Below are 26807 nucleotides of genomic sequence, written 5' to 3' on the forward strand. Positions count from 1 at the left end.
TGTTTAGTTGGAAAAGTTAGGATGTGCACTAGAGGCGATTTTGAGATTTCTTTTATGATTAATTGATGGGATGTCATGATAAACTTTATGATTTGAATTGAGATTTATGTTTTATGAGCTTTACACTATTGAGCATTTATGAGAGCTTGGGTTTCGAGAACCAATGTTATCTTTTTAGTTTTCTATTAAGGAACCGAATTCAATAAAAATATTATTCTTATGGTATGAGACACTATTGTGGTTTGTGATTTTTGGGAAGGTAGTCTAGGTGCATGTCTATGAGAGTGGCTTGCAATGGGGGCCAGGGTCCAAAGTGGCTACCAAGGTAACTCATTGTAAGTTGTGTAACAAGTGATAACATAGTAATTAAAATATCTTGCCTAGCCCTTTTCCTTGAGATACATTAAAAAGATAAGTTAGAGATTTTACCTCACTCATGCCTTGAGTGCTTGTATAGGCTAAGGATGGGAATGAGATGACACCTAGTGAGAGGTATGACTACTTTCTTTATCATCATGAGAGGGTATTCTAGTTTCGCATAGAGTCACTAGGGTGCCAGGGTCTTGAGAGACTACCAAGATAACCTTAAAGTTGGCTCATGTGATGACACTCCATAGTATGTAGTTTGAGTCTCCTTCATAGTATCTTTTTTTTAAAAAATTTTAAAAAATTGCCTCTAGTAGTGTACTTGTTGGATATTACTTTTGATGGTGTATTTATTGTGAGTTGTTACTCATTGATTACATGTCATTTTATTATTGATAGTTGACTTTTATTAATAAATGATCAATTATTCATTAGTGGTATTTTTATTATTGGAGTTAGTGATTGGTAGTTTACTTTTATTGATGATAGTTGTTATCTATTGATCATTATGCTTATGACACTTGACATTGATTTTAAGGTGGTTGTATATTTTTGGTTTTGGTATTTTTATGTTGACTTGGTATGAGATGTTAGTATTGGAATGAGTGTCATTTCAATTTTGATTATCTCTTCTTCTTGAGTAGTTTGTGTCACTCTTGAGGTAGTTTTGGCTATTAGGATTCTTTTCCTAGGATTATTTTAAAGTTTTATTATCTGTATGTGGATCATACATTATCTCTCCTGCATGGTGGTATTGGGAGCCTAATTAGGTGACCACGTGGTTAGGAGGTAGTGTATTCTTACCATTTGGGTCCCCCTCAGATTGGCAGCTGTTGGATGCTACTTGATACAGTGGTACCATTATCATTCTTCCTCTTATCTTGAAGGCTTCTATTCATTTGATGTATCTATGTGTCATGTGTTTTGAGATCCTATGGGATATTGTATTGTATATTAATGTACTTGTATCTATTTTCACATACCCTATGACATGTGCAGTGGATGTTATTCATTAGATGTGCTTTCATATTATTAGTTGTACTTATACATTTGCTTAAATGATTATGTATGTGTTTATTCATTGTATGATTATGGACATTGTAATTGAGACTTAAACTTATTAATAAAACTTTCTTAAATGTGACTCAATGTGAAAGAACCCTTGAGAAATTGACACTATATTTGTAATTGATTATGTATTCTTGATGTTTGTGTATATATTACTTCTGCATTATTGTTACTTTGATGTTGTTTAGATTTTTTTTTAAATTATTTAGTAAACTTTGTAACATATTAGGTTTATTTCTTTTGGCTTCTTGAGTGGGGCATTATAGATCATTCCAAGCATTTACAAATAGGATTCAATAGTTGCTTGACATCATCTCCCACTAGTAAACTTTGACCCAATTTTTGACAAATTTTGGTCAAAATTTTGACCCATATTGGATGGAAGTGCGACCAAGTAGTATGTTGTAATTTTTCTCATCAAAATTTTGACCAAACTTCAAGTTGGTCAAAATTTTGACCAAAAATTTGGTTGAAAAGTTTATATTTCTTCTGATCCTAATTTTTAATTATTGGTCAAAATCTCAACCAAATCTTGGTAAAAAAATTTCCAAGAATTAGTCAAAATCTTGACCAATTCTGGCCAATCCCATAGCTAGGATGCCATGGTCACGACCAATGGATTGGTCAAAATTTTGACCAACTCTTGGTGGAAAACTTTCTAGAATTGGTTTAAAGTTTGACCAATTATAGCCCATCCCACGACTAGGATTCCATTATCACGACCAAAGGGTTGGTCAAAATTTTGACTAATTCTTGATAGAAAACTTTCAAGAATTAAATTGAGATTTTGATCAATTTTGGCCCATCCCATGACTAGGATGAAGTGGTCATGAACAAAGGGTTGGTCAAAATTTTAACCAAACTAATTTGTTTAAAAAAAATTTACAGCAGGTTGCAGTGATATTGAATACCATCAATATGATACATAGCTACTATAGAAATTTTCTACTTGCATGAATCCCCCAAAAAATCCCTACTCATGGACTCTCTCTTAAATCATCTTCTTCGATCACTTAGCCAGCATAAATTTGAAAGAGGCTTGGCAGTGGTTGTCATTCTATAGTATGTCTGTTCAGTGAGTTTGAAGTTGATCTAATGGTGAGCCCTCATCTAGCATTAGGTGCCTGCTTGGAACTCTAGCAATTTGTTATTAACCTATTGTGTCTAATGGGAAATTTGATAGTGAAAGCTCCCAATGACCCTTTAATAGAATCAATGTTGATGTTCAAGAAAGACATGTTTTCTAGATTGTGAATATTGGAATTAGCATCCTTTCTATTGGAGGGTCGTGAAGCATCCTAATTTTTACGCAAGGGCTTGCCAAAGTCATCTCTATGCACCTTCATTAGTACAATTTATGGAATGGTTTGACAACAATTGTCATTCCAATGTGTCATTGTGGTTTTCTGGAAAGTGATCTGAAGGGAGCGCTATTGTCTAGCAATTGGATTGCTTATCATGAGTAACAAGAGATTTTTTTATCAGAAGCTCCCCATGGCCATTGAATGGAGCCATTTCCAAGAATGAGCAAAGGATGAATGTAGTACTGAATTCCAAATGAAATCAATGACATCAGATCTATAAGAGTGGAATGAAGCAGCAACCCATTTGCTATGTGTGGCTCCTTAAAGATGCTTTTCTTTCTCACTCCATTTGTATAAATTTGGGATTGTGGTTTGATAGCAGTTGTTGTTCTAGTGTGTCATTGTAGTGATCTAGAAAGTGATCCTAAGGGTAGAGCTTGCATATTTGTGCAAGCGAGTAAGGAGCTTCTATTGTACAAGCCTAGTTAGACAGAGTAGAGATATTGGCATTATTACTAACCATAGACAAATTGTTAAGAGCAAAGTCTAAATCCATGAACCATTAGGGGCATCAAGTTTGATATTCTCAGGGGGGCCCTTCAAATAATTTATCACCATGAGGATGCACATGAAGATCTTCCATGACATCAAGGTTTCAACATAAATAAAATCATTGTTGTGACAATCGCTAAAATTCAAACTCTCATTGGATCATTGCATCCATAGTCTAGGTGTCTTCATTGGGTTTATGTATATGCAATACATGTGTCTTCATGGGACTATTATGCTCATAGGTTGTAGGATTTCACTTGATTGCAATAAGAGCTCATCTTGTTGACAAAGGTGCATTACAATAGTAATAATTTATCATGCTAACATTTAAGTTCATTAAAAGGATTTACAATAAAGCATTTTCTTCCTATTCATAGATGCTTCCTAATTATTTTCCTAAGGCACTACAAATGGTTTGCAGCTACTGCATAATAACCACTAAGCATGAAGTCCCAGGGAAGGTGAACTTGGGCTTCTTTCCATCTTTTCTCTGAAGATAGTTGCACAGAATTGAAAATGTAGCTACAAGCATAAAATTTAATGTTCTTTTTACAATAAGAGACCTACATATGTAGCTATAAAATAGCATAGAGTTTAGAGAACTTGCATTGCATTTCCCTTTATAATTTTAATTTCTATTTGAAATAGTCATAATTTCTTCTTTAAAATTCTTGAGTTCCATCACTTCACGTACAAACGAATTTCAAAAATCATTGTGGCATTAATTTCATTATTAAATTCCTGACTTCCATCATAAAATTTCTTAGATAAAATAAGTTAGATATAATGGGGGCCCATTTCTTAAGGAAGGCTCCTAATTTCCTCAACACAACACACTAAAGGGACCATTCCCTAATTTATCATATAGGAAAAGGAAGGGAAGCACAAAAATAGGAAAAAATTATTACAACTCACCCAACAGGCAAGGTGCTTAGCAGCTACTATACAGTATCCACTATCTAAAACACCAAATAATGTGTAGCTATTAGGAATCAATCTATTGTAATTTAGAATTACAACAATTGCTTCCAGTTGCTGCAAAATATTGGGTTCACTTGGTGCATAGTGTTGACCTTCTACTTCTTGGTTTAGTACATCCCCTCACATTAACAAGCTCAAAAACAAAAGATTTCTATTCTAACAAGTGTATCTTGCATAATCCTAGAAATGAAACTTGCAAATACCATTATCACAAACTCCACCATGCAAGTTGCACTGCTCGTCATAGCTAGCTATAGATGCACACAAGAACATCAAGTTTACTTTAGAATTGCACTGATAAACAATACTAATAGTTGTTCATAATATTAGGCTAGTAGTACCTATTTAATTTACTTTTAGTAAGTTATAGCCAACATGAAGAATACAATTATGTAGGAAAATTATAAACAATATCACAAAAAGGGTCCATGATAATACTAGTGGAGCAGTCAATTCTAGTATAACCAAGTTCATAGTCACAAATGCCAGCTGAGGTGCACATGCCATGACCACTACAACCAACAAGACAAATTCCTTAAGCAAGTCTTCTTTATATTAGATAAGATTATACAAAACAAAGACATTAATGATGGAAATTTATAGGATAGCCTTATAGGTTTAAGTTTGGAATGGATGAAAGAGCCTTTCTTGTAAAAAATATAAAAGAGCATGGTTACTTAGATGTGGCATAGTCATCACCTTTGTATCCAAGAAAAAAGTCACACTTTCCATTAATACAATTCCCATTAAAATTACAGGAATTGGTACATCGACTATAAAAATCTAAGGATATGTCATGAAAAAATTCATGATAAGGAGGGCAAATCAACTCTCTTGAAAAGTAGATTAAGTGGATTTAGAAAATGAATAAGTTAGTGACATTCCTTGCAAGAAAAGGATTTATTTTATTTCAAATATACAAAAAATTAATTGATGAAACAAAAAGCAGAATGCGTGGACAAACCATGAGAGAGAATCTAAGATATAACATAATTGATAATACCATTGAAGCCAGGAAACTAGATTAGTCCACCATTTTCAAGAAAAGCTCTCCATTTTCCATCAACAAAAATCTAGAGATAGTGCAAAAGCACTTTAGACTTAAAACATAATTATCATTAAAATTTTAATTTAATCTTGAGAGCAAAATAATCCTTCCTTGCCACAAAACTTTATTGTCTGTAATCAATGTGTTGGTGTTTTGAAATGTTATGGGTTTCAAATTACCTCGATGAGAATATGACATATCTAGGGGCAGCTAACTCCCATCTTTAACATATCATTTCAGACACTAGGCCAACTATAAGGCTTGACCCTTCTTCTACTTCAGGCTCTACAAAACCTAGGTGGTTAGACCTCAGATTCAATCAATATGGTACTCATGCAAAATGTACTCCTGAATCTATCAAAGAAGATTTAACCCTCATATCTCCTAATAATTCATGTAATAACATAGATCTACAGTAGAAAATTGCAAATCTAGGAAATTCATAAGTTGAGTGAGGGTTAGACTTTTCAACTCTTCAACATGAAAGGGAAAAATGTTTGATTAATGATGTTGAATTCAACAAAACCTAAAATATGTAGTAGCATGAACAATTGATCCTATAATTGATCAATGCCTTAACCATTGGGCAATTCCATGAATCAAACACACACATATGGATACCTGATACCTATTCATATATTCAAATATCTGATCTATCTATTCACCTTGTAAAAATACATCTGTGTTCAATCTAAATCTCATTCTTACCTTATATCCTCCTCAATAAACTTATAACCCTGTTGATTTCTCTGAAGCATTTACATAACTCCTTGAATTATAAGCAACAAGAAAAAAACATATAGCCTTAAGGGACTATAACTATGACCTAGGTTCTTTGTTCAAAATCATAAAACATTACAAGTCACTGAGAAAGGAGAAAAGATTTTAAAATGAAACTCAATCATCTATTGTTCTTTATATTTATTTCCTTGAAATAATACATTTATATGCATGAAATCAAAACATGAAAACACCTAACAGATCTGAACTAGCTATATTATCTTTCCTACTGTTGTTCATATAAGAAGAAATGCTGAAGAATGGTATCACAGATCTGAGAAAACTCTAGATTAGAACCAAGTAGTTTCACAGTGAAAAATTGGAACCCCTATAGTGGATGAAAGAAAGAAAGATATAGACAAAGATGAATTCCTCGATTTGATCTCAGAATGGCATGTGTCCACTTGAAATTCCATCTTTTGCTACTGAAAACCCTCTTTCATCTTTCTACCATTTTGATATGATTTTGTTTGCATCATTGATTTGTAAAAAACTTGTAAATATCTCTACTGAATGATGAAAACCATTATGCAACCAATATCTAAAAATCCTCATGAAATGTTGAAGGAATTAAGACTTAACTGATCTCAAAGTGACCAAATTTGACCTTAACTGCATTTTTACCATGTTCTACCAAGCTTCTAACTAGATTTTCAATTTTTAGCAATTTCACTAAGAAGGCCCCAAATTTCACATTTCTGCCTATAATTTGAACTAATGAATTCCTATGCAAAAACAAACTCCATAACTAGAAATTTTATCATCTCCTAGATCTGACAATATATAATATGCCTATATTTGCCTCTTAGAAGCCCCCTAAATCTCAGTTCAAAAAATATCCCCCTTGCTATATGGTCCCTAGTCTACAACTTATTTTGAAAAAATAAAAATATTCTAAAGTTTGAACATTAGAAAAAGGGCCTTTTTGAATATAAAATTCTGAATGTGCACCCCCTTTTTGAGAAACATTTAAAAAAATCATTTTAAAATATTTTATTTTTTCCTTTATGTCTCCATTTGGGTCAACCAAGTTTTGACTAGCTACCACATGGCAGTGTCTGATTGGCTTACCTCTAACACCACATCATCGCAGGCTCGGGCCCATTGCCATGTGGTGCTTCCCCACATTTCTACATTTCTTAATAGTCAAGCATTTTCATTTTGTAGGGATGTGCCCACTGTTTGATCTACTACGTTGCACGATCTGAGCACTGGTCCTTTGAGCCTCTATCAGTCACCACATCTTATCTTAGGATTCACTGTTGGATCCACCTCATTTTTCTATCACAGGTATGCCACATCACCTCTAAGTGAGGCCCGCTGACACTTGTCACTTTCCTGCACTCTTGCATTCTATCTCTGGTGAGTATCTTTATTTTGCAGGCAAATGCCCACCACAGGATCAAGACATGTGTCATGATCCTATGCATCTTGCCACATCATCATGTGTGTACTTTGGTTCAAAAATTTTCTTACATCATCACTGACAATCGGTTGACATCATCACTAACAATCGGCTAACATCATCAGTGGGGTCCCTCACATGGGTCGGGCTTCCAAAAGCCCACTATCTTAAGACACAAGGTAAAGTGTGTTGGATATTATTTAAGCACATGAACATCTACCCACTTGGTGAATGTGGGACATTTGGTTTCATTATTTTGGCCTCTTCTCTTAATGTGAATTCCCTGAGCTTCTCGCGGCTTCATTTTTTTTTGTTTAAATGCCTCTAAATTAGCATCCAACTTACTAAGTTCTTCTTTTGATGGTTTATCTGTATCATTTTTTAGAGACAAGAATTCCATCTCCAACTTGATCACAGCTCTGTCTAATTCATCCAATTCATTAGGCTTTGATGTCATTTCCACTTTAGTTTTGCAGTAGCTTCATCAACAAGATCTATTACTTTATTAGGTAAAAAAACTCAATAATATATCACTCTGAAAGTACTACAGTTGTAACTAGTACACCATCAAAAATTCTAACTCCATGATGCAATTCATACCACTCATGTAATCCATGAAAAATAGATATAGTATCTTCAACTGACGGTTGACCCACGTATACTTGTTGAAATTTGAACTCAAGTGCAACATCTTTCTCTATATATTTGTAGTATTCATTGAGGTTGTGGCACCAATATAACATAACTTTCCTCATCCAAGCATGTGCTTCAACAAGTTGCCTGCATTCATAGACCCTTCTGCAGCACCTATGCCAAAAACTGTATGAATCTCATCAATAAACAAAATGACCTGTTCATTTGATGTTGTAACTCTTTTTAAAACTGCCTTCAATCAATCTTCAAATTCTCCATAGAATTTAGCTCCAACAATAAGTGCACCCGAACTTTTAATATTTTACATCTTCCACTTTTGTACAATTAGAATGCAAAGAAAAGAAAGCGAAAGACATATTTGTTGAGCCCTTGAGAGTGGTTTCAACTCTCATTATCAATCTTAGCCCACAAATGATGGATCATGAGTCATTTTAGATTTATATGAAAAAGGTGTCACACCTATCAATTTATCTTTACTTACCACAATGGGTGTCATTCACATTTCAAATAGGAGGTAGAAGCAAAAATGCTCCCAATAGTGTGAAACACAAGTCTTCATGGCATATTCAATGCCTCCATCTATGAAAATTATGCACATCCAATTGATTTCATCAAGTGTATGCCTTCATGGATCCATTTGGTCCCACCAAACAATATCCATACACTAAAAGTTTATAATAACTAGGATCATTGTGAGCTCTCTTCTCGAAACATACCAAATCCTTACTGGTTGTCACAAATGTGATGAATTTAGCCGGGGCCCAAAGTAGGTCTGGCTAAAAAAATTTTTGCTTTCAAAAAACTGAATTCTCAAACTACCTTACTGAACATCCAACATTGACTGAATTCAAAATTGATCAATGCTCTACTATTAAAAACTCATTTTGTCATTAATCTGCAAACTGTCAATTTAATGCCCATGGGTCCTTTCACCAGCATTAAAAACTGACACTTGACCAAGCTGTGACATCAACAACACTGAATCTGTATTCCACATACATGTACCATGTAAATGTTAGATTGTGGTGACTGATCAGGAAAGTACTGTACATACTTCATAAATAGTGGGGTTTGGGGCATCGCCCCGAAAAAAATTTTTTTTTGGAAGTAGCCGACATGGTAGCCGACATATTATGGCCAACATATGGCCGACATGCTATAACCCTAAAGCGGTTTAATACTTGTATAAAAAGGGCTTAGGGTTGGGTATTTTATATGTGTGGTGATACGAAATTGGTTCTTGCGGCGGTATTGAGCTGTAAGGGATTACGGATTGTAATCAGGTTGTAATCACTGGATTGTAATAAGATCGGACTTGCTGTTTGGTGGACGTAGCCCAGGGATCGGGTGAACCACGTTAAATCTTGGTGCCTTGTGTTCATTTCTGTGTGTTCTATTATTTTTTGTTATTGGTTATATTTGCATGTAGTTTTTATTTCTATCTATGGTTTATCCTAACAAGTGGTATCAGAGCCTAGTTGTTTCTCAGTTATCCTCTGCAGGAAAGTCTCACAGTTAAGTGCCAGTCTCACGGTTGAGTGGGAGCAATGGCAGATGATGGTAAGCTGAGGGTTGATAGGTTTAATGGGCAGAACTTTCAGTTATGGAAGATGCAAATGGAAGACTATTTATATTAGAAGGATTTATGGAAGCCGTTGGAAGGAAAAGCCAAGAATCAGGGAACTATGTCAGAGGCTGAATGGGATCTTTTGGACAAAAAGGCACTCGGAAGCATTCGGTTATGCTTGGCACCATCGGTGGCATTTAATATTACAAAAGAAAAGACGACAGAAGATTTGATGAAAATCCTAGCGACACTGTATGAAAAGCCCTCCGCTTCAAATAAGGTATTTCTCATGAAGCGTTTATTTAATATGAAAATGGCAGAAGGTGGATCTGTTGCAGATCATTTAAATGAGTTTAATACTATTACTAGTCAATTATCTTCTGTGGGTATAAATTTTGATGAAGAAATTAGGGCTCTCTTGATTTTGTGTTCTTTGCCTGAAAGCTGGAATGGCTTGGAAATGGCGGTGAGTAATTCTGTTCCTGGATCTAGTACCCTAAAATATGATGATGTGATCGGTGTTATTTTAAGTGAGGAAACTCGTAGAAAATCCTCAGGTGGATCTACATCAGGAAGTGCTTTAAATGCACAAAGCAGGGGCATAACGAATGAAAGAGGAAGTAACTCTGGAAATCGTGGGAAATCAAGAGGAAAGTCAAAGGGGAGGAGGTCTCAATCGAGAGGACCAAATGATTGCTGGTACTGTGGGAAACCATGGCACAAAAAGAAAGATTGCTAGACTCGAAAGAAAAATGAAGGAGATAAATCAGATGGAGACAAAGAGGCAAATATGGTAAGTAATAAATCCGAAGAGGATGCTTTGCTTCTGTCTTTAGAGAGTGTTGATGATTCATGGGTTTTAGATTCTGGTGCTTCTTTTCATGCTACACCTCATAGAGGTTATTTCATTGATTATGTCCAAGGGGATTTTGGGCTTGTTTATTTGGAGGATAATGAACCCTGTCAGATTGTTGGAAAGGGAAAAATTAAGATTAAGTTGCAGAATGGGAATCATTGGCTACTACATGAGGTAAGACATGTTCCAAAACTAAGTAGAAATTTAATTTCAGCAGGGCAACTTGGTGATGAGGGTTGTGTAGTTACTTTTAATGATAAAAATTGGAAGGTTTCAAAAGGTTCCCTTGTAGTAGCAAAAGGTGTGAAAGTAGGCACCTTATATCTTTGTACAAGTCATATTGTTCCGTCTACTTTGATTGTTTCAGAGAAAAATGAATATTCAGGAACAATTACTGCAGTTGAGCAGGGAGAACAAATAGCTGCTGTAGATTTTGATACAGCGCTGTGGCACAATAGACTTGGGCACATGAGTGAGAAAGGTATGAAATTACTTCATTCAAGGAAAGTTTTACCAGGTCTAAAATGTGTGAATATGGATTTCTGTGAAAGTTGTGTGTATGGAAAACAAAAGAGAGTGAGTTTTGTAAAGACAGGGAAGGAAAACAAAAAGGAGAAATTAGAGCTTGTGCATATAGATGTATGGGGACCGGCTCAGGTATCTTCCCTTGGTGGCTCTCATTATTATGTTACATTTATTGATGACGCAACTAGAAAAGTATGGGTTTATTTCCTTAGACAGAAATCTGATGTATTTCAAACTTTTAAGAAATGGAAATGCTTGGTTGAAAATGAGACTGGTAAGAAATTAAAATGTCTCAGATCTGATAATGGTGGTGAGTATTGCAGTCATGAATTTGAAGATTATTGCTCCACTAATGGTATTTGTAGACAAAAAACTGTTCCAAGGATTCCACAGGAAAATGGAGTGGCTGAACGCATGAACAGGACTATAATGGAGCGCGCAAGGAGCATGAGGTTACATGCTGGGTTGCCCTTACACATGTGGGCGGAGGCTGTCAATACTGTAGTATATTTGATTAATAGAGGTCCCTCTACTCCTTTGGGCTGTGGTATTCCAGAGGAAGCATGGACTGGTAAGAAGGTGAGTTATTCTTTTCTCAAGACCTTCGGTTGTGAAGCTTTTTCTCATATAGACTCTGAAAATAGAACCAAGCTAGAAGCAAAATCAAAGAAATGTGTCTTTGTTGGATATGGCATTAATGAATTTGGCTATAGGCTTTGGGATTTTGAAAATCATAAAATTATAAGAAGCCGAGATGTCATATTCAATGAAAAAGTGTTGTACAAAGATCTGTTGCAGCAACATGAGAAGAAAGAAGATGATTATGTAGTGCTGGATGATGCTCCAAAAGCTAATGTTCCAGCCATTCCTCATGATGTGCAACAACTGCAACAACAAATACCACACACACCAGTGAATGTTAGACGGTCAACAAGGCCAATTAGACCTCCACAAAGGTTTTCTCCCTCTTTGTATTCTATTTTACTTACTGATGCTGGTGAACCTGAAAGTTATGATGAAGCTGTGCAGGTGGATACTAAGATTCAGTGGGAGTCTGCAATGAAAGATGAAATGGACTCTTTGCTGAAAAATAAGACATGGGATTTGTGCAAGTTACCTGCAGGTAAAAAGGCTTTACAGAATAAATGGGTTTACAGGTTGAAAGAAGAGGAAGGAGGTAAGAAAAGATTTAAGGCCAGGTTAGTTGTAAAAGGATTTGCACAGAAAAAGGGAATTGATTTTGATGAGATATTTTCTCCTGTTGTTAAAATGACTTCTATTCGTACTGTTTTAAGTCTTGTGGCTACTGAAGATTTGCATTTAGAGCAGATGGATGTTAAAACAGCCTTTCTTCATGGTGATTTGGATGAAGAAATATATATGGCTCAGCCACAGGGTTTTGAGGTCAAAGGTAAGGAGAACTTAGTGTGCAAATTGAAGAAAAGTTTATATGGCCTGAAGCAAGCACCTCGGCAATGGTATCTAAAATTTGACAGTTTTATGCATGAGCATGGATATAACAGCTATCATTCAGATTACTGTGTTTATTTTAAGAGGTTGGATGATGATAGCTACATTATTTTATGTCTATATGTTGATGATATGCTTATAGCTGGGTCTAACATGCATCATATTAAGGGGCTAAAATGCCATTTAGCACATGCATTTGCTATGAAGGATTTGGGGGTAGCAAAACAAATCCTTGGTATGAAGATTTGCAGAGATAGGAAGAACAGAACATTGACGCTATCTCAAGCTGATTATGTTGAGAAGGTGTTGCAACGTTTCTCTATGGAGAATGCTAAAGCTGTCAGCACACCTTTACCTGGTCATTTGAAATTGACTAAGGAGATGTGTCCCAAGACATAGGAAGAGGAGGATAAGATGTCCAAGGTACCCTATGCTTCAGCTGTAGGAAGTTTGATGTATGCTATGGTATGCACTAGGCCAGATATTGCACATGCAGTGGGAGTCGTTAGCAGGTATATGAGTCATCCAGGTTTTGAGCATTGGAATTCTGTCAAGTGGATTCTCAGATATTTGAGAGGAACATCCAATAAGTGTTTACACTTTGGGGGCTCTACTACTGATTTACAGGGCTATGTTGACTCAGATTTGGCTGGGGATATTGATACCAGGCGGAGTACTACAGGTTATGTCTTTACTGTTGGTGGGGCAGCCGTGAGCTGGGTTTCTAGGCTACAGAAGATTAATGCTCTCTCCACTACAGAGGCAGAGTATGTTGCTGCTACAGAGGTAGCCAAAGAGATGATATGGCTTCAATTCTTCTTGGAAGAATTGGGACATCCTCAGAAGGATAATTATTTGTTCACAGATAGTCAGAGTGCCATTCATCTTGCTAAGAATTCAGCTCTGCATTCTAAGACCAAACACATACAGTTGCGGTACCATTTCATTCAGTCAGTTTTGGAGGATGGACAGTTAAAGCTAGAGAAGATACATACCAATGAAAATCCAGCAGATATGTTGACAGAGGTTGTCACAAGGGAGAAGCTGAACTCCTCTTCAGCTTTAGTTGGTCTTTTAGACTAAATGTGAATAAAAGAACAGCAGAGTCCAGGGTGGTTTGATCCAGTGGGAGCCCCATGCAATAGTTGTATTGCTACAGGATCAGTCTCCAAGTGGGAGATTGTTGTTTAATGTGGAGCCTGATCAGTCCCCAAGTGGGAGATTGGTAGATTGTGGTGACTGATCAGGAAAGTACTGTACATACTTCATAAATTTTTTTTTGGAAGTAGCCGACATGGTAGCCGACATATTATGGCCGACATATGGCCGACATGTTATAACCCTAAAGCGGTTTAATACTTGTATAAAAAGGGCTTAGGGTTGGGTATTTTATATGTGTGGTGATACAAAATTGGTTCTTGCGGCGGTATTGAGCTGTAAGGGATTACGGATTGTAATCAGGTTGTAATCACTAGATTGTAATAAGATCGGACTTGCTGTTTGGTGGACGTAGCCCAGGGATCGGGTGAACCACGTTAAATCTTGGTGCCTTGTGTTCATTTCTGTGTGTTCTATTATTTTTTGTTATTGGTTATATTTGCATGTAGTTTTTATTTCTGTCTGTGGTTTATCCTAATAGTAAAATCTTGTCTCATGATGAATTTAAGGTCAAAAGATATTGACTATCAAAGTTATCCCTTTAAAATTTCCTGCAAACAAACATGTCAAAAAATAATAAATTGCATTCAGATTTGGCTTTGAAATCTAGGCAAACTAACTCTTGGGGAGACAAAAACTGGGGTGTATGTTCACTATGACAAGGAAAGTATAAATTTTTGATTTGGGCTCATGAAAAATCATTAGACACATTTGGCAAGCAGTCAAAGTAGGCTACTCAGAATTTGAAAATTGGAAACACTAATAGAAAACATTTTTCGCAAATGGAATTAACCTGGGAAAGTGTGCAGACAGATTTGTCAAGACTTGAAAATTGACACACTTAAATTATTTTTAGAGTACAACATAGTGGTACAATCCATTCAATCTTACCAATCAGATGACCAAAGTTATGGCATCAAAAACAGGGGTTCTGACAAATTTGCATGTGCTAACAACAATAAAAAATAGAAATTAAATTTGGAATCGCGTTTGAAAACTAATCAAATAGATTCATCATAAGCTCAAAATTGAAAGGTAGCAAGTCTTTGACCTCTAAAATACAAAAAAAAAGGAATTTTAACATTTTGGTCAATTGGGTCAAAATTATAACAAGTCAAATAGGGCTTCCTAGAATTTAGAACAAATCACATTAGCATGACATCAGTAAATGATCAACTTTCAGGGATTCAAAACTTAGTCAAACAAACTCAAAATGATTTGAAATCTAAAACATAGGCTCTCAGATATGGGCACTAGATATTACCAAAGTAGATAGCCATGAAATATTACTAGGTGTGAGATATTCAATTGCAAACATAGCCTCCTGTTGCTATTTGACACTTGAGAAAAAATGCAGATTGACAAATGCTCAAAACGGGACTTCACCAAATGACTCAAAATGTCAATTTATCATCATGGGATGCATAGACATATTGAATGCAAGGTGTTAGAGACATTAAACACCTCTTAGGCCTCAAATTTATAGTCGAGTACACATGCATTTAAAAGTGCTTCTGGGGCTTAAATTTCTTAATGGTACTCAAAATCAGGGCTTCAATTTTGAGTCCCAACACAATGCATGCTTTATATTTTCAATGTAGAGAAGCATACACTCTTGATAAAGGATTAGTAGGAATGGTTTAGCTAATCATTAATGCTAATTCCAAAAATATTTCACCTATATTTTATTTTCATAATATTAGTTGCATTTGGTAAGTCCTAAATCTGCAGCTACACTCGGGGTTATTCAATACTAATACTTACATCACGTGTCTTACAATAGCTATGTCAATAGAAAATTTGATAGGTAGGTAGTAGTATAGCAATTTAAAAATCTTATCCATCATTGTCCATTCTTTTAAAATGTTCTCACCACAACCTAATTATTTCTTATGTGCTGGCCCTAATACAAGTACTATCTCTCTAGAAAACTCAATTATCATTGCAAAATGTTAATCATACATGAGTTGAATGAAAAATACAAAGAACTTAAGTGCAAAAAAATTCAAAATTTCCTTCAAATGTCTACACTCATCCTTTAAATGTAACATTACATTATTCACACTTTAACTCTTGTACTTTGGCTAAAGATTAAATCCATGCTTGGAATAAATCTATTTTTTCCTACTCTTTGGAATGTAAATATTTCACAAGTAGATATTTTGCATACATCAAATTTATGATAGGAAAACCTTCTCTTAATTTTACTATTTAGAGTCTTCATAGTCAAATATTTAAATGTGCAAAAGAAATCAAATATCAACCAAAAAAGACAACAATGCATTACTTCTTAATAGTAGTTCATAATATATAGTGAAATAGAGTTACTAGGAGTGAAGAGATTCAGATAAACCTAAGATATTTGCCATCAATATAAGTGGCTAAACATATTTACCCAATAAATTTTTGGTAGGTAGTGGACACTATCCTCTAGTCTCATATATAAAGGTTACCATGAGTCAGAACATTGTTGTTGCCTTAACAGATGGAATTTTTAATCACTAAACATTGTTGCTTCCTAGATTATATAATGTTTCACGTGCCTGGCAAATGATTGGCTTTGGTTCTCTTACTAGCAAACAAATTACAAAGGAGTGTTGTCTTCTAAGTTTTACTTTTGGCCTCTCTATCTTGGACAAGCCATTTTCCAGGAGGAATTTATAGAGTTTATAATCTTGAAACATATTTGTCAACAAAGACACTTGTTGCCATGTCTCCTTTTTCAGCCAAAGATATTAAAAACAATCCTGGCCTATTTTAAAAAAAATTTGTGTAGGCTTTTGGGACATTAAAAGAGAGACAATTGAATAATTTAACTTGTCCAAATAGTAATTGTGCTCATAAAGAGACAACTTATATTTTATTATTAAAGAGGCAACTTATGTTTTATTATTAAAATGATTTTACAAAATAGTCAATAAAATGTCACTATAGTTGGGACCTGATGTTTTTAAAAAAAGTCTTTCTAGACACTTAACAATAAAAGATATTAATATTATATTCCCTGAAAGAACTTGTATAAGGATTTGTTGAGTATTTTAGAAGATTTTCTGTTTATGAAAAATGGATTCAAGGAAAAGACTTGACTATTTATATGAGCAATTTCATCCACTAATCACTCGTGAACTATAATGATTGGGTTTGGGGATGAAAATACTTGTCTCCATTAAAGTGATTTAATATAGTCATTTAAAGATTGCCAGTGTATTTAAAATTGCAGTAATTTTCCCAAACCCAGTTAAAGAATACAAATTTTGAAAGTATATGAAATTAAGTTTAAACAATTGAATTGATTTGTGGTGATTATAAAATACCATTTTTACATAGTTACAATCAAATTTTGTAATATTATAATGCTATATCTTTTCTAGCCATTGACAATATGATTGAATTGCCTAATTGTAGCCTCCATTTAACTGGCATACATGTGAAATAATATCTGAACTTCTTTCCAGTGTTGGATAACTTTCATTTCTAGCTATTCCTAATTGATGTAAATTTGCAAAGTTGCCATATATTTCAAAAAGAGTTATAAATTGCATCATAGTGTGCCAAAAAAACCAGATAGTAGGTAGTTTGTAATAAAAGAATTTCCTTTTATTAGATGCCATAGCCTATTGTATTTCTCTAGAAGTCTAAAAGAATTTTCTTTTATTGGGTATCATATCCCACCATATTTCTCTAAAAGTCTCTGTTTAATATTAGTGACAAAATCATATTTCTAAAGGAAGCTATTATAACCACAAATAGGATAACTATAACTATAACTATATATATATATATATATATATATATATATATATAGAGAGAGAGAGAGAGAGAGAGAGACACACACACACACACACACACACACACAAAATCCTTTATAATAGTTGTCATACTACTATTGGTAGGAGATTTTTATGGTTTCTAATTTATTTGCTTAGATAATTCGTGGGATATTCAAGTTTGATTTTTCTAATAAAAATCATAAATTTTCAAAGGATCTAAAAAATTAGTAAAGTATTCATTTATCTTGCATTAGCAATTAAATATTTCATAGTCTATATAGTCCTCCATGAAATATGTTCTTATTTTGTTCCAAAAGGCTAGCCACCCAAATTAATTTGTGAAAGCTTCAGATTCCTAGTATCAATCTATGCATTTTGCTAAAAATATATTATTACATTTTTGTAATCATTCTCACATCCTTGCTAGAATAACTAGTTTCAATCATTTTCTATTTAAAGTTTATAATTATTTTGTAAATAGCCACCAAAATTTGCACATCTTTAATTCCATATTTGGTAATATTTTACGAATTGAGTTGTATAGCTTGTCACCAACATGCATATTACAGTACTATATATGCTCTCACCTTGCTCACACTGAAATTGTGTACATCAAAAGGTGGTAACATTTCTTGCATTATTACTTATGAAATTGCAAAATTCAATTTGAGACATTATGTGTACGAACAAAGCTCAATATTTATATAGCCTTGAGACTAGAAACAACTAACTTTCTAATTCATCCCCCTCCCCCATAGCTACAGTCCAATTTTGATCTTTCACCATATGCTCTCACCTTGCTCACACTGAAATTTTGCTCATCAAAAGGTAGTAACTTTTCCTGCATTATTCTTATGAAATTGCAAAACATGCATGAAAAAAGGTCAATATTTATACAACCTTGAGAGAAGCAACAAAAAATGACTTTCTAATTCATCCCTCCTCTCCCCTAGCTACAGTACTATTTTTGATCTTTCACCATATGCTCTCACCTTGCTCACAATGAAATTTTTCTCATCAAAAAGCGGTAACATTTCCTGCCTTATTACTTATGAAATTGCAAAATGTGCATGTAAAAGTCAATATTTATATAACCTTGAGATTAGCTATAAAAAATGACTATGATTCATCCCCCTTCCCTCCCTTTAAGTTTAAGAGAAATTTGAAATAGTAAAAAAATGATTATATAGACCAGAGACTACCTCCAACAACTGACTTTTTGATTCATCCCTCCATTCTCCCCCCTCTCCCACCTATCCCGAAAAAAATAAAATAGTATCAATAAACAAGAACTATAAATTAGCAATCCTCTAGCTTCTTCCAATCCAACCAGAGTAGCACAGAGCATCATATTGAAAATAAAGTAAAACCTATATATATTATTCGTAATGAGCTAGCCAACTCACAAAGATCATTACAACATGGCCCCTAAGAACTCGCTACTCATTAGATCCATATAACAACTTAGACACATCTAGATTCCAAAATGTCACCTTCAATTCAATACTCAAACAAATATCTACCATGCAATCAAGGTTTTTTTTTCTCACAATAACTTATGGGAAAGAGTTTCTTTAAAGACAGAGAATCTGGCACCCAAAATTTTGCAGTCTCAATTCATAATAGCATGTTGCAAAAGGAAATGATGAATTTTTCAGGTTTGAATTCATGTTAGCATGAAAAGTAAACATGATGTTATTATTTTACCATGTCTAGGCACAATAGTCAAACCCTAATTAAATAGAAAAGCTTTGCAAAGATTGAAGTGGATCATGATAAATGCAAATCAATTTCATATTTTCTAATCTTAAAGGAAGAAATTGTTGTTGTGAGAAAAAAAATCCATGGAGTAATAGTCAGTCACTCAAAATGAACAAATTAAGTTCTGAATTATAAGTTTCTTCAAAACATGGTTTTATTTCAAAAGACACAATATTGACATGTGACCCAATAAAACCTAATTTTTACCTCTATTGTTTTGTTTCGACAGCAATGTTGGTAACACCCATTTCCTTGTGCTAAGGTCCCTCAAACAAACCCTGGTCAAACCAATGATGATTGCATACATCTACAAAGACAAAAAAATTTGTATCAGTATCCCCATATTCCTGTAACAAAAGGAAAGTCATAATAACATTTGTAGAAAACATATGTAGCATAGAGATGACTAAGTATTACCAACATGATACATACATGCAAGAATTAAATATTGTTAAAGAACTATACTTATTTGTGAATTCAATGTTTGATAACACTTTCCTATCCACAGAAAGAATCATGTAGTGGCATGCTAGGCAATCAACATTGCTCAATTGAATACAATTAGTTGGAAGATGGATACCATTTTTTAACAAAGGACCAGTGTAACATTAAACCAAGTATTGGAAAATGGCTCAGTCTAATAAGATCAATTGGAAGATGCATATCATTTTTCTTAATAAATAAGCTACCTTGGAAAGAATATTTGAATACTAGACCAATGATTACCTGGAATTAGATCCTCGCATCTCATCCAAGATTTGATCAGGTGCATGTGCATTGTTTGTTTTAGTACATGAACCCTCTGAATATGTAGTAAAATATGCACAATAATTTGTAAGGGATGAATGACCACCTACACTAAGGTAGAAAGAATTTTATTACTTACATAGGAAAAGAATAAAAAACTATGATTTGAAACAGAACCCTAAAGATGGAATTTATAAATTACAAAGTTAAAGCTTACTGGATTTGTAATATTTTACTAGAAACAAAGTGATCTTTTATACAAGTACCTCTATTTATTTGTATATAGAGAGAACTACACTTAAACATTTCTTAATGCCTTTTTCTATTTTCATAATAGACTCTACTGGTCATGAGTTTTAGATCTTGTTCTTTTGTTAATTTTGACCATTCCATTGAACACTATTGCTGGTTGTTCTATTACCAACAATTATAATTATTCAACTTTAGAATTTCTATACATGACGTATTAATTATGTAATATTCCCCTTGGCAAACTTGAGGTTTTTAATGCATACAAGTATCACTATTAGAATGTTGATATAGAATCAATTCTATTCTAGAGAGTATTATTAGGCTGCAACATGTCTTTGTCTTTCAAGTGATATGAAAGAACTAAAAGCAATGTAAATAACTTGATGTGTGTATGAGATTCAAATTCCGTACTGTATTGACTTTTTTCTTGTTGTTGCATGCCATTGTTTTTCATGATATCATGCTAAAGTTTTAATCCCATAGTTTCCATAATAAATTCTACTAGCATGAGCTTTTTATCCTATAATTTTGTTACTTTTGACTATTCCAATTTAACACTATTTTGCTAGATTCTCCCCCCAAAACCCTTTCTTTCTGATGTCTATTCAGATTGGAAGATATTTTGAATCCATCATTCTATTGCTGCTGCATGCAATTATTTTCCATAAGATCATGATATTCTTAATGTTCTCTGTGTTTATAATAAATTCTACTAGCCATATGAGCTTTGGATCTTAGAATTTATTGATTGACCACTGTATGTAACATAGTTTTTCTGCATTCTCCACCAAAACCCTTCATACCTGAATCCTATTCAAACATGATAATAGTCTTGACACTATCTCCACACATAAATGCTTATTCAATAAAGGGTTTCTATAAGACATCTATCTATAAATTTGGAAAAAAAATCTTAAAATTGATTGAATAAATTTCCTTATTAAAAAAACAATAATGTTATAATGTTTCATCTACTCTGTGATAATTTCTAAAGGTTTGGTACCCTTTCAAAACTCAATTTTTAAACTATCTAATAGAAAAAGACAAATAAATTTAGTTTCAATGCATTTTATAACTTTTGATAAAATATGTAGATTATTGATATGACTATGTTCATAATGAAACTTCTTTTCCTAGAGGATCAACTTCAACCAAGCTTTAAGAATATTCTAAGTCCACCTTTGTTAGCTTTCAAGAAGTATTGAGCCCATGTGGGTAAATCACTACTGTAGTTGACAATTGGATAGTAACCCTTTGCTTCCTTGTTGTAGGTACAATCTAAAAAATGTGTTGAGTTACAATGATATGCTCCCTTCCAAAGATTGCAAGGCTTGACAAAAAAATCCAATTCCTAATTTTGGCCCCAGTCTAACCCTTCTGCCATGCTATAATTTTCTTAGTACCACACACTATCCTCCAATAAAGCAAGTGTCATTGGTGAAACTATAGATGGTGTGTCTACAAAATCAGACATTATTTCATTCATCAAAAGTCTTTTCTCCTAGTGTGATCCTACATAATTTAGCATTGAAGCCTGAAAATTATGAAAAGACAAAAAAAAAAAAATTGGTAAAAAATGACTAATATTTTAATAAAAATATAAGAGAATTGCTCCTCTGAAAACACAAAAGATAGAACTATACCTAATGTGTCCCTTCCCCCTCCATCTTCCAGTTCAAGACTTGTGAATTTTTTTGAGAAGGCCTAACAAAAAAGGAAATAATGGTTAGTCCTGTTTTCAAACATATAGCCATAAACAAAGAAAAATTTAAGAATTGTGGAGACATTCACATTTCATATTCTATGATCAAAATAGCATAAGACACTAAACTATCAAACTAGTTAAAAGATGGAAACTTCCTATAGACCCCATACCATACAGTGTCATCTTGAATACATTACAACACATGGAAGAACAACACGGGTCACCATTTGACCAAGCTATGCACCAAAGGACTTAGTGACAACTTGAATAGGCAAATTTGAATTAAAATAATAAGATCAAAAGTATTAACTTAGGAATCATGAACCTTGCTTGTGCAAATCTCATCTAGTGATCAATTTAACATATAGTTTCAAAACAATAAGTTTTAAACATCATTGAATTCAAACAAAATGTAATTTGCACCACAAAGCATTAGTTAGAAACATCTACCACAATGGCATTTTTACAATTTTATATAGCAAAAAAAATAGGTAATTGGAAAATTTATTTCCTTTAATTTTTATAGAGCTTGTGCATGTATGTGACTCTCATCTACTAGATGAACCACCTTAACAAAGTAGCCTAAATCACATTCAATAATTGTGTGCATTAAAAAATAGTGTTCTAAGATTGAGATGTGTTTAATAGTTTAGTTAAAACTTTATCAAGAATAATAGCTTGGAATTTTGTTGTGTATTGAATTAGCATGGCATTCATACAAAGAAAAAGACATCTCTGTCAAAGTCTTAACTTTAAATTTAGCGAAAACAAATAAAATTGCAAGGAAAAACATATAAATGACATCGATGATGATGGCAACAACTGTACCTTGAGAGGTTGGACCCAACTCCATGGTAGCAAAACCTATGTAGTTGTAGGTAGTGAAAATGATACATAGGGCTACCAAAATCTTCAAAATCCTAAAATAAAAAGTGGGCATGATCACTTGGACATAATAATACTTGAAATTATCAACAATGTTTTGCTATCTCGATACAAATCCTACTCAGACTGCTTCTTCCATGTCAAAATATAGAACCAAGAAGAATATTTAGCCTATCTATAATCCTCCATTTTCTCTAATTTTGATTATTAATGTGAAAAAATGGGATGCATACATCTTGCCCTGATCTTGTATCAATTACACAAGCCTCTTCAACACTCATTTGAATGTATGCTACTCTTCCTAGCTACTTCTATTTGGGACTTTTTTGTACAAAGAAAAATTGTTGGACTGACTATACTACAAGAAAATGAAAAAATAATAATCTATGTAAAGCTATGTCCATAGCATTCATATGACATGTACAAGAAAGTGGGGAATATGACCTATAAAGGTGGGAAGCGACAATCATGTAAAGCATTGCAACAAAAATTGTCATTTGAAACTTCTTAAACTAAGGATAATGGAAAAGTTAGACAAGGATTAGTGTATTATAAACTTTAACCAACATAAGATCTAATGTGAAATTAATCAAAAACTTGAAAACCTTCTAAATTTTGATGAATTATACATCAAGCTTAAAAAAAACTGTAAAATTTTATGGAATTAAGAGGTGAGGCAAGGAGTAGACAATATTAAATAGTTTATAATTTATTGATACATATGAATGAATATATTAGAAAAATGGAATACAACCAAAAACTTGACCAATTTCTATATATTAAAAAATTGTTATCCACATTCATTCCCTCTTTTATTACTCTTTTTCCACCCACCAATCAAGACTTCACTCAGCTCCTAATAGTTATTCAAATTGAAAGTTCAATTTCATTAGTATATTTCCAAAGACAAAAACTTGACCAATTTCTATATATTAGAAAATGCTTTCCATAGTTATTCCCTTAGCTCCTAAAAATTATTTGTACTAAAAGTTCAGTTTCATTAGTATATTTCCAAAGACAAAAACTTGACCAATTTCTATATATTAGAAAATGATTTCCATAGTTATTCAGTTTAATGAAAATAAAGCTTCTCTTCTTTACCTTTTGCCCACCTTTTAGCTGCATTTAGAACAAAAGTATATATCCCCAAGTTCAAGTAATTTTAAAATATTTATAAATGACTACAAGTATACTATGTTGCCAAATTAGAAGTTTAACCTATTGAACCCAAGTATGAAATGTTTCAAATTGGATCTAAACTTAGACCATCCACACACCTTTTTCGACCCTTCCAAACATGTGAAATATGAATAAATCCCTAAAATGTGATGTGATCTTCATTTTCATTCATTTTACAAACACATTGAATGGCAGATGTAGCGAAGAATGATTTTTTAGACTGGAATTTTAGTTGACTAATAATATAATGTTACCTCTCTTAGAAGGATATTGAAGAGTTAGTAGCGATGGAGCCCTATTTTTTTTGCAAAACATTATGGCCTCACCATTTAAGAGATGATGTTGAAGATTTGATGAAGTATTATGGCATCATATAAATCTAGTTTTAAGAAAAACATTAGTAAACATATTGTCACCCAATTATGGGTTAATATGCTCATTGTTAAAATTAAAAGCAATTAAAAATGTTATCAAATGAAGGCTACCTTTAAACATCGCATACTTATACACTACTTTCTTTGCTATAGTCTTTGAATAGCAATACCAATTCTGAGCACCAAAAGAGAAAGAGGAGAAATTAGTTTGATAAAGTTGGAATATGGATATAAGTTTACAAGTCTTTCCATGGTATACAAGTACAAATTAAATGCATTACCTTGGTTTGGATGCAATAATGAAGGTTTCTCTAGTGATCCTTATCAACTATGGTTTGCGAATTTCTATTGGGGTCAAGGTAAATGGCACCGATGGAGGACATGAGGTGTTTAGAGAAACTATCAAAGGGCTATAATTACCTAATTAGAAAATAGCTAAGACTAAAGAAAAACATCTAATTGTGACTGTATAGGGATAAAAACTGCTGACCTAAGGTAAGATTGTTCTCATGGCTAGCACTAAAAAATAAAATCCTTATAGCTGATATATTAAAAGAAAAAGGATATGTAGGTCCAAGAAGGTGCATATTATGAACCTATAAATACTCTCACCAATGTTGGAGTTGGTTACATAACAAACTTGGATGGAACTCAACAATGCCAAGGTCAATCCTAAGCATGTTTCAAGCTTGGCCTATTTGAAATAAGGACTATTTGTATGGTGGCTTGTGGATTGCAACATCATCTATTGTCATATGGGAGTTATGGTAGGAGAGAAATAGACACATTAAAAAAAATAAAAGGATACGATAGGAAAAACTTATCGACAATATGGAGGTTTCTATTATCAAGATTGTGAATAATAGAATATTGAATATGAAAAAAGTGGTGGAAAAGATGACTTGTTGGGATGAGAATACGAGAAGTAGATGGATTGGGTTTAAGATTCCTTGGTATGTTAGTTTGAGCTTCACTTGGTTTTGAGAATACTTTAATATTCTCTACTTAAAAAGGCCAATCATGTGAAGATGAAAGCTCATCTAGCCTCGCCTCCCTCCCCCTAACATCAATCTAAATTACCCATTATCATCTAATTAAATACTTCAGTCATTTATTCATCCATTTATGAACTATAACATTCAATCAATAAAATTACATGACATTCATTAATATGATATAAAATTCATTAATAAACAATAATAATCAAGACTTCATTAACACATAAAAGTATTCATTAACATGAAATAAAAATCAATATTAATACACAAAATTCATAGATAATTACTTAAAACAAAGTTCTTTCATTATCCAACAAAGTTTATCAAACAAGGTTTATCAAAGAGCATTTTAAAAAAGATCATTTCTTCTTTTTGTTTTTCTTAGCTCTATTAAGAAAAAGGTTTATAGGAGCATCAATATCCTCCTCATTCTTCTCCTCTTATGGAACATGTAATGTCAAATTATGATGCCTCGTCCTATTTGGGGGAGTAGGAGGCTATTGCACTAAAGGGGGCTCTATTGCAAGAACAAGTAAATGAGTTAAATTGGCAAACTCTTTCTCATTTTTTAACTGTTATAAGTATTTAATTAAATAGTACAACATAACATGCATTTTTCATACTTGAAAATGCCACATCATGTACCACGTGAACATCTTGAACACTTGGAAAATGCTCCACTCCTTCACCATGATGTTCAACATGCTCTAAAATATTCGAAAAAAAGGTTACACATCAAATTTTAATTGAAGATGTTAAATTGTATTCATAATTACATAATTAATTTCCAATAGAAAATTAATACTGCCACCACTATAATGCACATCATGTCCTTCATCACAAGTAGGTTTTGTGATAGGATATGAAGGTTGCAATGAAATGTTATGCACATTGTTATGCTATCAATTTATGTTGAAAACTAACACCAATTTTTTTTCCCAACTATTCAATTTGATTTACTTTTCATCTGACCAATTTACCTATGTCTCATTTGGTGCACTAGATTCTTGGGTATGGCTTTTAGATTCTTGGCATAAGCATGCAACCATGACTTTGTAGCCTGCCTTCAAAATAATTTTTTTATCTTCATCCATGAGTTACACATTGAATTCTGCACCCTATATTTTTTTCTTAATATTGTCAGTTTTGCTTGTATCGTTTGATTAAAGAAAATTGTTCACAACACTATATAGGTAAAATTATATGAAATTCCAATATTTCTACTTACAAGTCGAGACTAAAGATTCATATAGCCACTAGAGCCAAGTTTGTGTTGCCCAACCTTTTCTGGTCTCACTTTTGTAGTCAATGATGTATCCTATAGTCTATGAATAGTTTGAAACATGTTAGATTATATATTACAAATATCACTAATTAGTGCATGATTACTTTCTACTTTCTA

General features: G+C 33.3%; 1 pseudogene; it reads right to left on the reverse strand.

The window, feature by feature from the left end:
• Window positions 1-4944: 4944 nt before the first annotated feature.
• Window positions 4945-26807, reverse strand: part of LOC149569675 (uncharacterized) — a 29709-nt pseudogene continuing 7846 nt past the window's right edge.

This window comes from Cupressus sempervirens, chromosome 3 (genome assembly GCF_028749045.1).
Source record: "Cupressus sempervirens isolate cs-2001-9-10 chromosome 3, ASM2874904v1, whole genome shotgun sequence".
In the NCBI taxonomy this organism is placed as follows: Eukaryota; Viridiplantae; Streptophyta; class Pinopsida; order Cupressales; family Cupressaceae; genus Cupressus; species Cupressus sempervirens.